At 40.2% G+C, this 8,772-nt stretch overlaps 1 long non-coding RNA gene across 1 annotated transcript; it reads left to right on the top strand.

Annotated features, from left to right (window-relative positions):
- The first annotated feature begins 242 nt into the window (after positions 1-242).
- On the top strand, positions 243-4,771 carry LOC130577696 (uncharacterized). Its single transcript, XR_008965796.1, has 4 exons — positions 243-732; positions 1,149-1,229; positions 2,336-2,447; positions 3,937-4,771. It is a non-coding gene; the product is annotated as an uncharacterized LOC130577696 (long non-coding RNA).
- The last annotated feature ends 4,001 nt before the right edge of the window (positions 4,772-8,772 follow it).

The following is an 8,772-nucleotide window of genomic DNA, read 5'->3' as shown; positions in this document are numbered from 1 at the left end:
GTGTTATGTGTATAATCATGTTGTATATTCATAGAAAATTAAAGAGTAAGAGCTGATTGAAGAGAACCAATTTCATAGAGCAAACTATAGCAGTGTACTTGGATGTAGAAACACTCTGACAAAGCCAGAACAAAACAGCAAAATTAGGAAACAAGTCTCAGCAATGATTTTAGATCCTAAATAAGACACACACAAAAAAAAAAAATGAATACTCCTTTTTTTTGTTTTTGTCATGCTTCTTGAGAATTCTCGTGGTCTCAAAATGCAGTCGTTCGGCAGAGAGGACCTCTGCAAGCATGCACTGGAGGGCAGCAGATCCCAACCTCTGCCGTGCCATAAGGCACTTCAAAAAGCGCAAAGAAAGAAACTTCAGCCTACCGGTGGCCTTTTGTTCCATTGATGCACGTATTTTTCATGGGCTTGTGTACAAAGCAGATGTCATGGGGTAATCCATGCAGTCTGGTATTTCCAGGCTTCTGCACCACCCTTCTGCTCTAGGTTTGTGGTACAGACAGCTGAAGGGATGTTGGTAAGATACTCCTGATTTATCCTCAGATGATGAATCAAGCACTGAGTTCTCACCCTAAATGATTCTCGGTGTTTACCAGATCAGCACAGATAGCTAAGAATACAGGACGTTTTGAATCTTGTCTGCTCCCACTGGCACTGACATTTCCTCTCTTGCAAGACCGTGACTCCTGTTGGTGAAACAGAATCTTCTGAGCATGTGAGGTAATAGAATCCACTGCACTTTTACTTTACATGGCAAAGACAGTAGTGTCTGTTCTATTAGTTACAATTCTGTAGCATCTGGTGCAACAATTTTGGTCTAAATTCCAACTGAATTAATATGAAAAACATATAAGAATTCCAACTTTTGCAACAATCAGTCTGCTGTAGTCGTGGACGACTGTGAAAATTGTAGTTGCTACCTATGTGCAGTAGCAATTTTTCAAATTCTCCCCCCGCCCCCAAATGACAGATTTTTTGTTTTAGTGTAATTAGTTTTCATAAAATTAAATCAGTCCTGAAACCCAGGGCTCAGCTAAAGTAATAAATTTAGTTGTTGTGAGGTATTTGCTTTTTCAGATTTATCTTTATTTATAGAAGTAACATTTATTTCTGTGTTTAAAAATTTATTTTTTCAGCACACAGATTGAACTTTTCTGACCTTAAGTACCCCAAGTATCTCATACTGAATTTCAGTTTAGAAGAATCTAACTCATTTGGTAAGTGCAGAATGATGCTTCCTCAATTTTTGATAAAAGTCTACCATGGCAGTTTAACACATTCTCATTCATTAGAAGTAAGAATTAGTGCATTTTAAGGTTTATTTATTTTCATATAATCCTGCTCCTTTTTAATTTTTTTTTAAATAGGAATGGTGGTCAGGAGTTTCTACACATCAAAACAGATTAGTGAAGCAGTTCAATTGAAGAGAAGAAAAYTACTTGTCAGAATCTGGGTGCCCAAGCACACTACTGACAGTCTGTAGAAAATCAGCTGACTTCAGCTCTCTTTTGTCCATCAGAATTTTCTACCCTAGCTGCAGTAGATGACTCCAATAAAGCTGTATCTTGTTCAAATTAAAGTGGAGTTGAAAAACATAAAATTTGAATCAGCTTTCCCTTGGCACATAGCCAATACTTTCCAAAGTGGTATTACACAAGTCATAAAAATATAACCTTATATGTGACAGTTCCAAAAGGCAGGCATGTGTTCTAATTTCCTTTTAATGTGAATTTAAGGCCCTAAAGATTTTTTTTTGTCAGCAAGAAAAGACATTTAATTACTGATGGCTCATACAAGTCTTTGTCACACTCTTGTTTACTAACAAGAAATGGACAAAAGCCTATTTTTCTGGTCACAAAATCAATTGGACAGATGAGAGAATCCCTTTGCTCACAATTCCTCTTTTTAGTATCTTCCTCTATTTCTTTACTCCCTCAGAACTGCACAGTTATGCTTTTCAAGTCCTGCTTGTAAAGCAAAAGCACAGAGACATGCTGGTGTGTGCAGCAGTTTCGTGTCCTGCACTCATGTCTGTGCAATAGGTTAGGCAGGACACACACACACCTCTCAGCCATGGATAATTTGGAATCTCTCAGGTGGAAGGGACCATCCTTACCCCCAGCCCACAGCCACGTTGCCATTTCACAGTCTGACATGTTGTGGCTGTAAGCCCTGCTCAAGAAACAGTCRGAATCTTGTCTTTTGCAAATACTTATTGAAGAGGTGTTCTGGGGAATCAGTGTGCCATCTTAAATAGAATGTATGATAATRCAGGTGAAGAAGTACACCCAGAGATCTCACAAACCTAACTTTATYCCTAAAGGCTGAGTCCTGCCAGCATCTGGATCAGGGAAAAGGATGTGACTATCTGCTCCCACACTGTGTGACTAACACTGGATTGCATAAGAGAAGTCTAGGAAGCTGGAAATACTTTGGTGAGAATGTCCTATGTTACTCAGAGCATGGAGTCAAACAAATGCATAGGACTTTTCAGTCATTTGGGGTGAGCTGTATGACTCGTGTCTGACTACATTGTTTGGTGATTAAACTTTCCAAATCTGTGCCAAGGAACTCCCCATAACAGGTTGTGTTGTAAGCATTTATTTTGATTCTCATTCAAAAATAATGAGATTTTCTTTTCTTTCCTGGTAGGCTGCACTGTTACAATTTGCTTATCAGATAGTAATTGCTGTATATGCTTGGCACTATTTTAAAAAAGGCATCATGGCTAATTAATGTGATCCTGGAATTCAGATTATACTTGCTTTATTGACTCTAAAGATCTAATCTTAGAAAGTGCTGAGAGGACTCCAATTTTAAATGACCTCATACATTTTAAATGAAAGGATGAGGAAAAAAAAAAAAACCTGAATGCAACTTCAGAGTGAAGCAARTGTTGGAAAGCTCTAGCATTTCTTAGCAGAATCCATAAACAAATTRAGATCAATTAATTTGGATATTTTTTGTACTGCCAATGCTGATCTTAATTTGTGTCTATATATCTTTGAYTTCTTTATAAAATGAAATATTTTTATGTTGTGAGGGTTGGTAGACAAAATTAGCTTCTTTCTCCCTGTAGAATCATGCCATTAATAATGAAAGAGGGTATAACAACAGAAGTATTTTCTGACAGATTCCGGAGGTAYCTTCTTCGTATTTGAATTGAAGTAAAGATACTTTGGTACAACAGAYCTCCTTGTCTTTTTAATTTCCTTTATTCCACCTGCTGGTGGAAGATTAACTGGGGACTATAATCAGCAAAAGAAAATTTGAAGGGAGTGACCCTCTTGGACTGTCCCAGTTGAAATCAGGGCTGCATGAGTAAGGCTTAACAAGTAAAGCAGCACTGATGACATAAAACAACAGAGTAAGGAGTGCTTTACTAGAGGACTTCTGATTTCTCACGAGCATAAAGTTGTCCCCAAACAAGTGCTGAGTTCAAGAAATTGAAGACTTTGAAAGAGTGCTAGTAAACAGAAGCTGGCATTAATGAAATATTTACTAGATGTAAAATTCTTTCACCCCTATGCAAGGTGAGTGAAATGTAAAAAAAAAAAAAAAAGATGGTGTAAGTGAAAGAAAGGCCTAGGACAGTTGAGAACCTGCATAAGAATACACTAAAATGTATTTCCTGTGTTTTCTGCAGAAAATTGTGTGATGTAGTGTTTCAAGTGCTGGATTCTTAATTGCTTTTTTTATTACTTGTACTTGAAACACTAGAATTGTGGAGTCGAGGCATTTGTGAACAATAGAAGCGAATGGTACTTAAATCCCAAAACACTCATTTTTTTTTAATTAGTATTTGTTAGTAGCTTTCTAGCAGACACACAGTAATTATTAGTAATGCAATATTAAGTGTCAAATGTGAGCTGATAATGCCTGTAGGGCTACTAGAGCCATCAAATATTTATTTTGTGTTGAAAGGTCTTGGAAGACAAATACTCATCTTGTGCTGCCTACGTGGAGTCCACCTTAGAAATTCCTTGGAATGTCTYAGACAGACACTTTACAATTCATCAGCAACATGCAAGAATCACCAGGAAGCAAGAATGCAATACTATCAACATGACACAGAGAATCCTATTCTTCAGCATTAAAAAACAAGGCAATAACTGGAAAACATCCTGGTYAGAAAAGCATTGCTTATGCCACCTTATGCTGTTGGGTGTGGGTTTTTGTTTTCTTTCCCTACTGTTGTTRCTCAGGATACCTCCTTAATCCTGACATTCTGGTTTCTTTATTCAAGCCTTTTATTTCCTCTCCAAACTCTTTGAAATCATATTTTTTTTCATGCAAAATTCTTCTCATATGGTATTTTCCARCGAGACCTTCTGTGTGCTTAGCACAGGCTTTGTTTCAAACACAGATCAAGAACCACCTAGCTGTTTCCTGTTTTCTTATGGCACCTTATAGCTGTTAACCTCAGTATGGCTTTCAGCACTCGTATCTGTTCTACCTTTCAACATTGAATACCACCTTGATCCAATCTTTTGACAGTTCTGTGGAACAGAAAAAGTCACTATCTCTCCGTCTGCCTTTTCAAAGTAAATTTTGCTGATGGGCAATATTGTTTTAGAATTTTATCTGTATTTTCAATGCTCCCTCTTCTGTCTTCAGCTTATTCATCTTCTTCCTGTGTTTTGAAGTCCACCAAAAGCTTTCATTCAGCAGAGTGTGTGAACAGAATCTTTGTTCAGAAAAATGCTTAATTATGTTTTTCAGTGGTGTTCTTACAAACGAGTTAGGAGCACATGTAGTATTGCACTGGGACCAGTTCCTGTCCTTGTGAAGGGAAAGAATGAAATACAATCTTACTCATATATTTCTGCAATCTTTACTCTCCTTCCTCCCAACACTCACCCTCAGCTGAGGACAATATTTCAACCACTGTATGATTTGAAGGCAAGACAGCTGTATCTGAATATAGTAGTTTACATCCACCCCCCTGTAAATGTCATACTATGGCTATTGCTAGCAGTTTGGAACAAATAGCCAGATAGGAAGCATAACACTCAATTAAAATTCACTGAAGCACCATCTTAGTTTTCATTGGAGTCACAAGAAGTGCAGGCAATTCTTTAAAAAAAAAACAAACTGGTTTTTTTTTTTTTTTTTTTTTTTTTTTTTTTTTTTTTTTTTTTTTTTTTTTTGTGGGTCCCTGTATATTTACCCTCTATAAAGAAATGCCTGGTGTTTTAAAATATTGTTCTAATGTCATCTGGCATAAAATTCAGGGGTTTGTAGTGAGTATGAAATGCCAGACCCTGAGAYCCCCAATTTTCACATTWTCTACAGCTTTGAGATACTCCTGTSTTGAGCAGAAAGTAAATGGATATTTCTGTCCAGTTCATACGGGATTAAATTTTTATGGTTATTCTATTCATCCGATGAATTAGTAAGAGTTTTGCTTGTTTCGTACTGTGCCGCGCAGTCTGGGAGGAACAGGGGTCTTGTTGGAGCGAGAGGCCGAGAATGTGTACGAGTCCCTCCAGGCAGGAGGAGCTGCGACTGCCCACAGATCCGGCAGAGGGAACTGTTGTTCTAAAATACCTGCCCCTACAGGGAGAGCCTTTGTTKGTCACTGCGAGCCACGTAATTGCAYCAGGAAATCAATGATCTRGAKTGTATGGAACATGTGATTTATAAATTCTCATCAGAATACAAAGAAGCTTTAACAAATGCCAGAAAGAGCAAGTKAGATCATAATCAGGATGGGCCAGGGATTGAATTTAAATTATATGGATARTTATGAAGCTGACATRTTTTTTATTCTCTTTAGGAGAATAMATGGTAGTAYGGAATTCTAGGGGTTGAAGAATTGTGATCTTTTTGTTCATGTTTCACCTAACTATGAAGCTGTAGCCTTCCATATCAAAAGACAGGATCTTGAGAATCAGGTCGTCAGAAATGCACTCGGTAATCACAAGGCAAGTTGTCATAGGGTGCCTTATTTACAGAACTGGCTCAGCTTCAGATACTGCTGCCAGCATGGTTGCAGAGCAAGATGCTGCTTCTCCTGCAAMTCCAAGCACTGCTGGAGGATTAAAAGACAMGTGTATTATCATCTCTCTAATATTAAAAAGAATTTTTAATAGAAAATATTTTAAAGTGAAATATGGACTGTACTACCCTTTTAAATATACAGCACTTTGCGATGTAGCTTTCCCTTTCTTACTACATGAGATTTCCCAAAATTGTACAAGTGAAGGGGTTGAAGCAGATACTCTGGGTACTCACAAGTCCCACTGAGCATAACATTTSAAATCATTATTTTTATATGTATATTCAAAGTTGTGTTTGCGATGTCTAAATATCAAGTTAAAAGATATTGAKGGTGGCATGATATGTGAAAGGAAGCTCAACTTTTACAGTATTGTCAAACTCTTGTTTTTCAGTATCTTCTAAATGGCTGTCACAAATAAATAGAAAGGGTGTTGGAGCTCAAGGAACATTTTCCAGATAATGTTGTTTGAAGACTACTGGAAGAAATTAATTCTGAAGTAATTGTCACTAAGATAACCTTAAAGATGATCCACTAGGTGCACAGTCAGGAGCTGCACTGCTGAAACAGCATTGGTTTTAAGTAAGAGGTTAGCAAAATACTTCCTTTGCTCAGATACCATTGCTCAGAGATTGGTGGGGTGTGACTGAAGCCCTCCCCTTGTGCTGCCCCAGGAGCTACTCAGTATCGAAGAACTAAGCCTAGATAATTGGGTTGGATCTTCTACTCAAGCAATTACAAACCTTATGAACGTTAACTTCCATGTTCTGACGTAATTCAATCCTTTGATTTATAGCACAAATAGTTCTTTGTTTTATAATTTAGTCAAACATTAATTTGTCTTCATGGCATATTGCTGACAAAAAGAAAATGTGTCAGATCCTGGAGACAGACTTTTTATTTTTGCATTAGTAGAAAGCAAGATCATAAAAGGAGATGTACTTTTATTTATTTTGCTCACAGATGGGGGAAATAGTCCCAGTAAAATGGATTAAATAATTCCTCCGGGAAAYCCTAATAGAGTGGAAAATTTATCTCAATGATACAGACAAGTAAGGAGGCGGCAGGTCATGGGACAAAAGGGAATTGGTGTCCTGGGACAAGGCTGGCCTGTTCTCTGCTGTTTACCAAACCTCACCAATGACTCTTGGAGCTGTAATTGCAGACAATGCCACGATGTTGACATCCTTGTGGTGACAATAATGGCTTCTCTGAGGTTAGATTGCTATCAACGTAGTACATCACCCTCAGTAGAAACTATCCGCCTAAACCAAATACATTCTCTGTTAGTCTACCACCGTGACTGCAAACTAGAAAAGCTAACGGTCTGGTTTTTTTTTCTTTTTTTTTTTAGTTTAAAAGTGAGTTTCCCTTTTGTTTTCATTAATTTCACTTTTGGCTCCAGTACAGTGCTTGTGTTTCCACAAAGGTATTATATTTTAATGTCTCTTTTAAATTGAAACTGATACTAGTAGCTAAATGTGTACTGAATACAATTTGAAAATTGTTAACTTTTGCAAAGTTTAGTGTCTGTGCTGCTTAAAAATGAAGGCGGTTTTGTACAGATGTGAAGAAAAGGGCTTTTGTGTTTTATGGAGGAAAAACAATATTTTGAAAATAGTCCCCTTTTCCACGAAATTGATAACTGGACAAAGAATAAACATTGACATARCAGGGCAAGTGTAAGGAGTGTAATTGTACTGTAAACAGAGTTTAGACTAGGTCCTTGTAATGGATTTACAAATAATGAAAATATGTCAGGACAATTACTTGAATAGATTGAGCTGTTTGCACGACTAAGAGGAGGGAGACAGAGCCCAATTGTCCCAGTTCTCTRCAGAAATCTAGGTGGGAATCAACATTTTCCTTCAGGCTTTCATGCCTTTACCCAGCAGAACTGGCCTCTTCAGACATCTGGAAGAGAGAGCCACAATGTCCACTGAAGAAAGAGGAGGTAAAGTCGGAAAGTCAAATGAATCTATGATCCAGTTTTTTATACATTGCGTTTATTTGTGAACTTTATCATATCGCTTCAGGTTTTCAGTGGAACTGAAGAGCCATGGATGAGTTCTGGCGTCCAAACTTTTGACTGTTCTTGTCGGAAAGGGTGTTGGGTGTCCCCGGCCCGGAACGGGACCCCCGTTGCTGCAGGACACTCGCAGCGGCGGTGCCGGGGCCGGGGCGCAGMGGGGCGGGAGCTCATCCCCAATGTACCCGCGCGGTACCGCTCCCCAGCATCCCCAGCATCCCCAGCCCCGCTCCTTCCGCTCGCCCCCAGCGGAGTGGGGACCACACCGGGACCCGCACCTCGACCCAGCCGAAGCCTCCGGTGGGGTTAAATTGCCTTTCGCAAGTGTCCCTATTTTTGTTCTCTAACGGCCGGCGATAATGGCTTTCTCACTTCCTCCACCTCCAACGGCTCGGGTTATTTAAGCGCCGGCACAGAGCGGGGGTGGCTGCTGYGTGCGGGCCGGCAGTGCCGCGGCGCCGCACCGAGGGTCCCTGAGGCGGACGGGCACGGCCGCGGTGCCGGGAGCTACCCGCGCTACCGGGAGGGGCGRTCAGGCGGCTCCGCAGGTGAGCGGCGGGGCCGGGTCGGGGCCGGGCGCGGCGCTTTTGTCCGCCGCAGCTCCCCCGCCCCCGGCCCGTCAGCGGCGCCGCCGGCCGCGCCCCATTGGCTGCGCGGGCGGTAACGTGACACCGGCGGCGGGCGGGGCCCGACCCAGACGCGCCGGTTGGAGCCGGTGCTTCGCGCTGCG

Source organism: Malurus melanocephalus, unplaced genomic scaffold (genome assembly GCF_030028575.1).
Source record: "Malurus melanocephalus ecotype Western Australia unplaced genomic scaffold, MMel_1.1 scaffold_8, whole genome shotgun sequence".
NCBI lineage: Eukaryota > Metazoa > Chordata > Aves > Passeriformes > Maluridae > Malurus > Malurus melanocephalus.
Note: the sequence above shows the minus strand (reverse complement) of the source record. Positions and strands in the feature narration are given on the sequence as shown.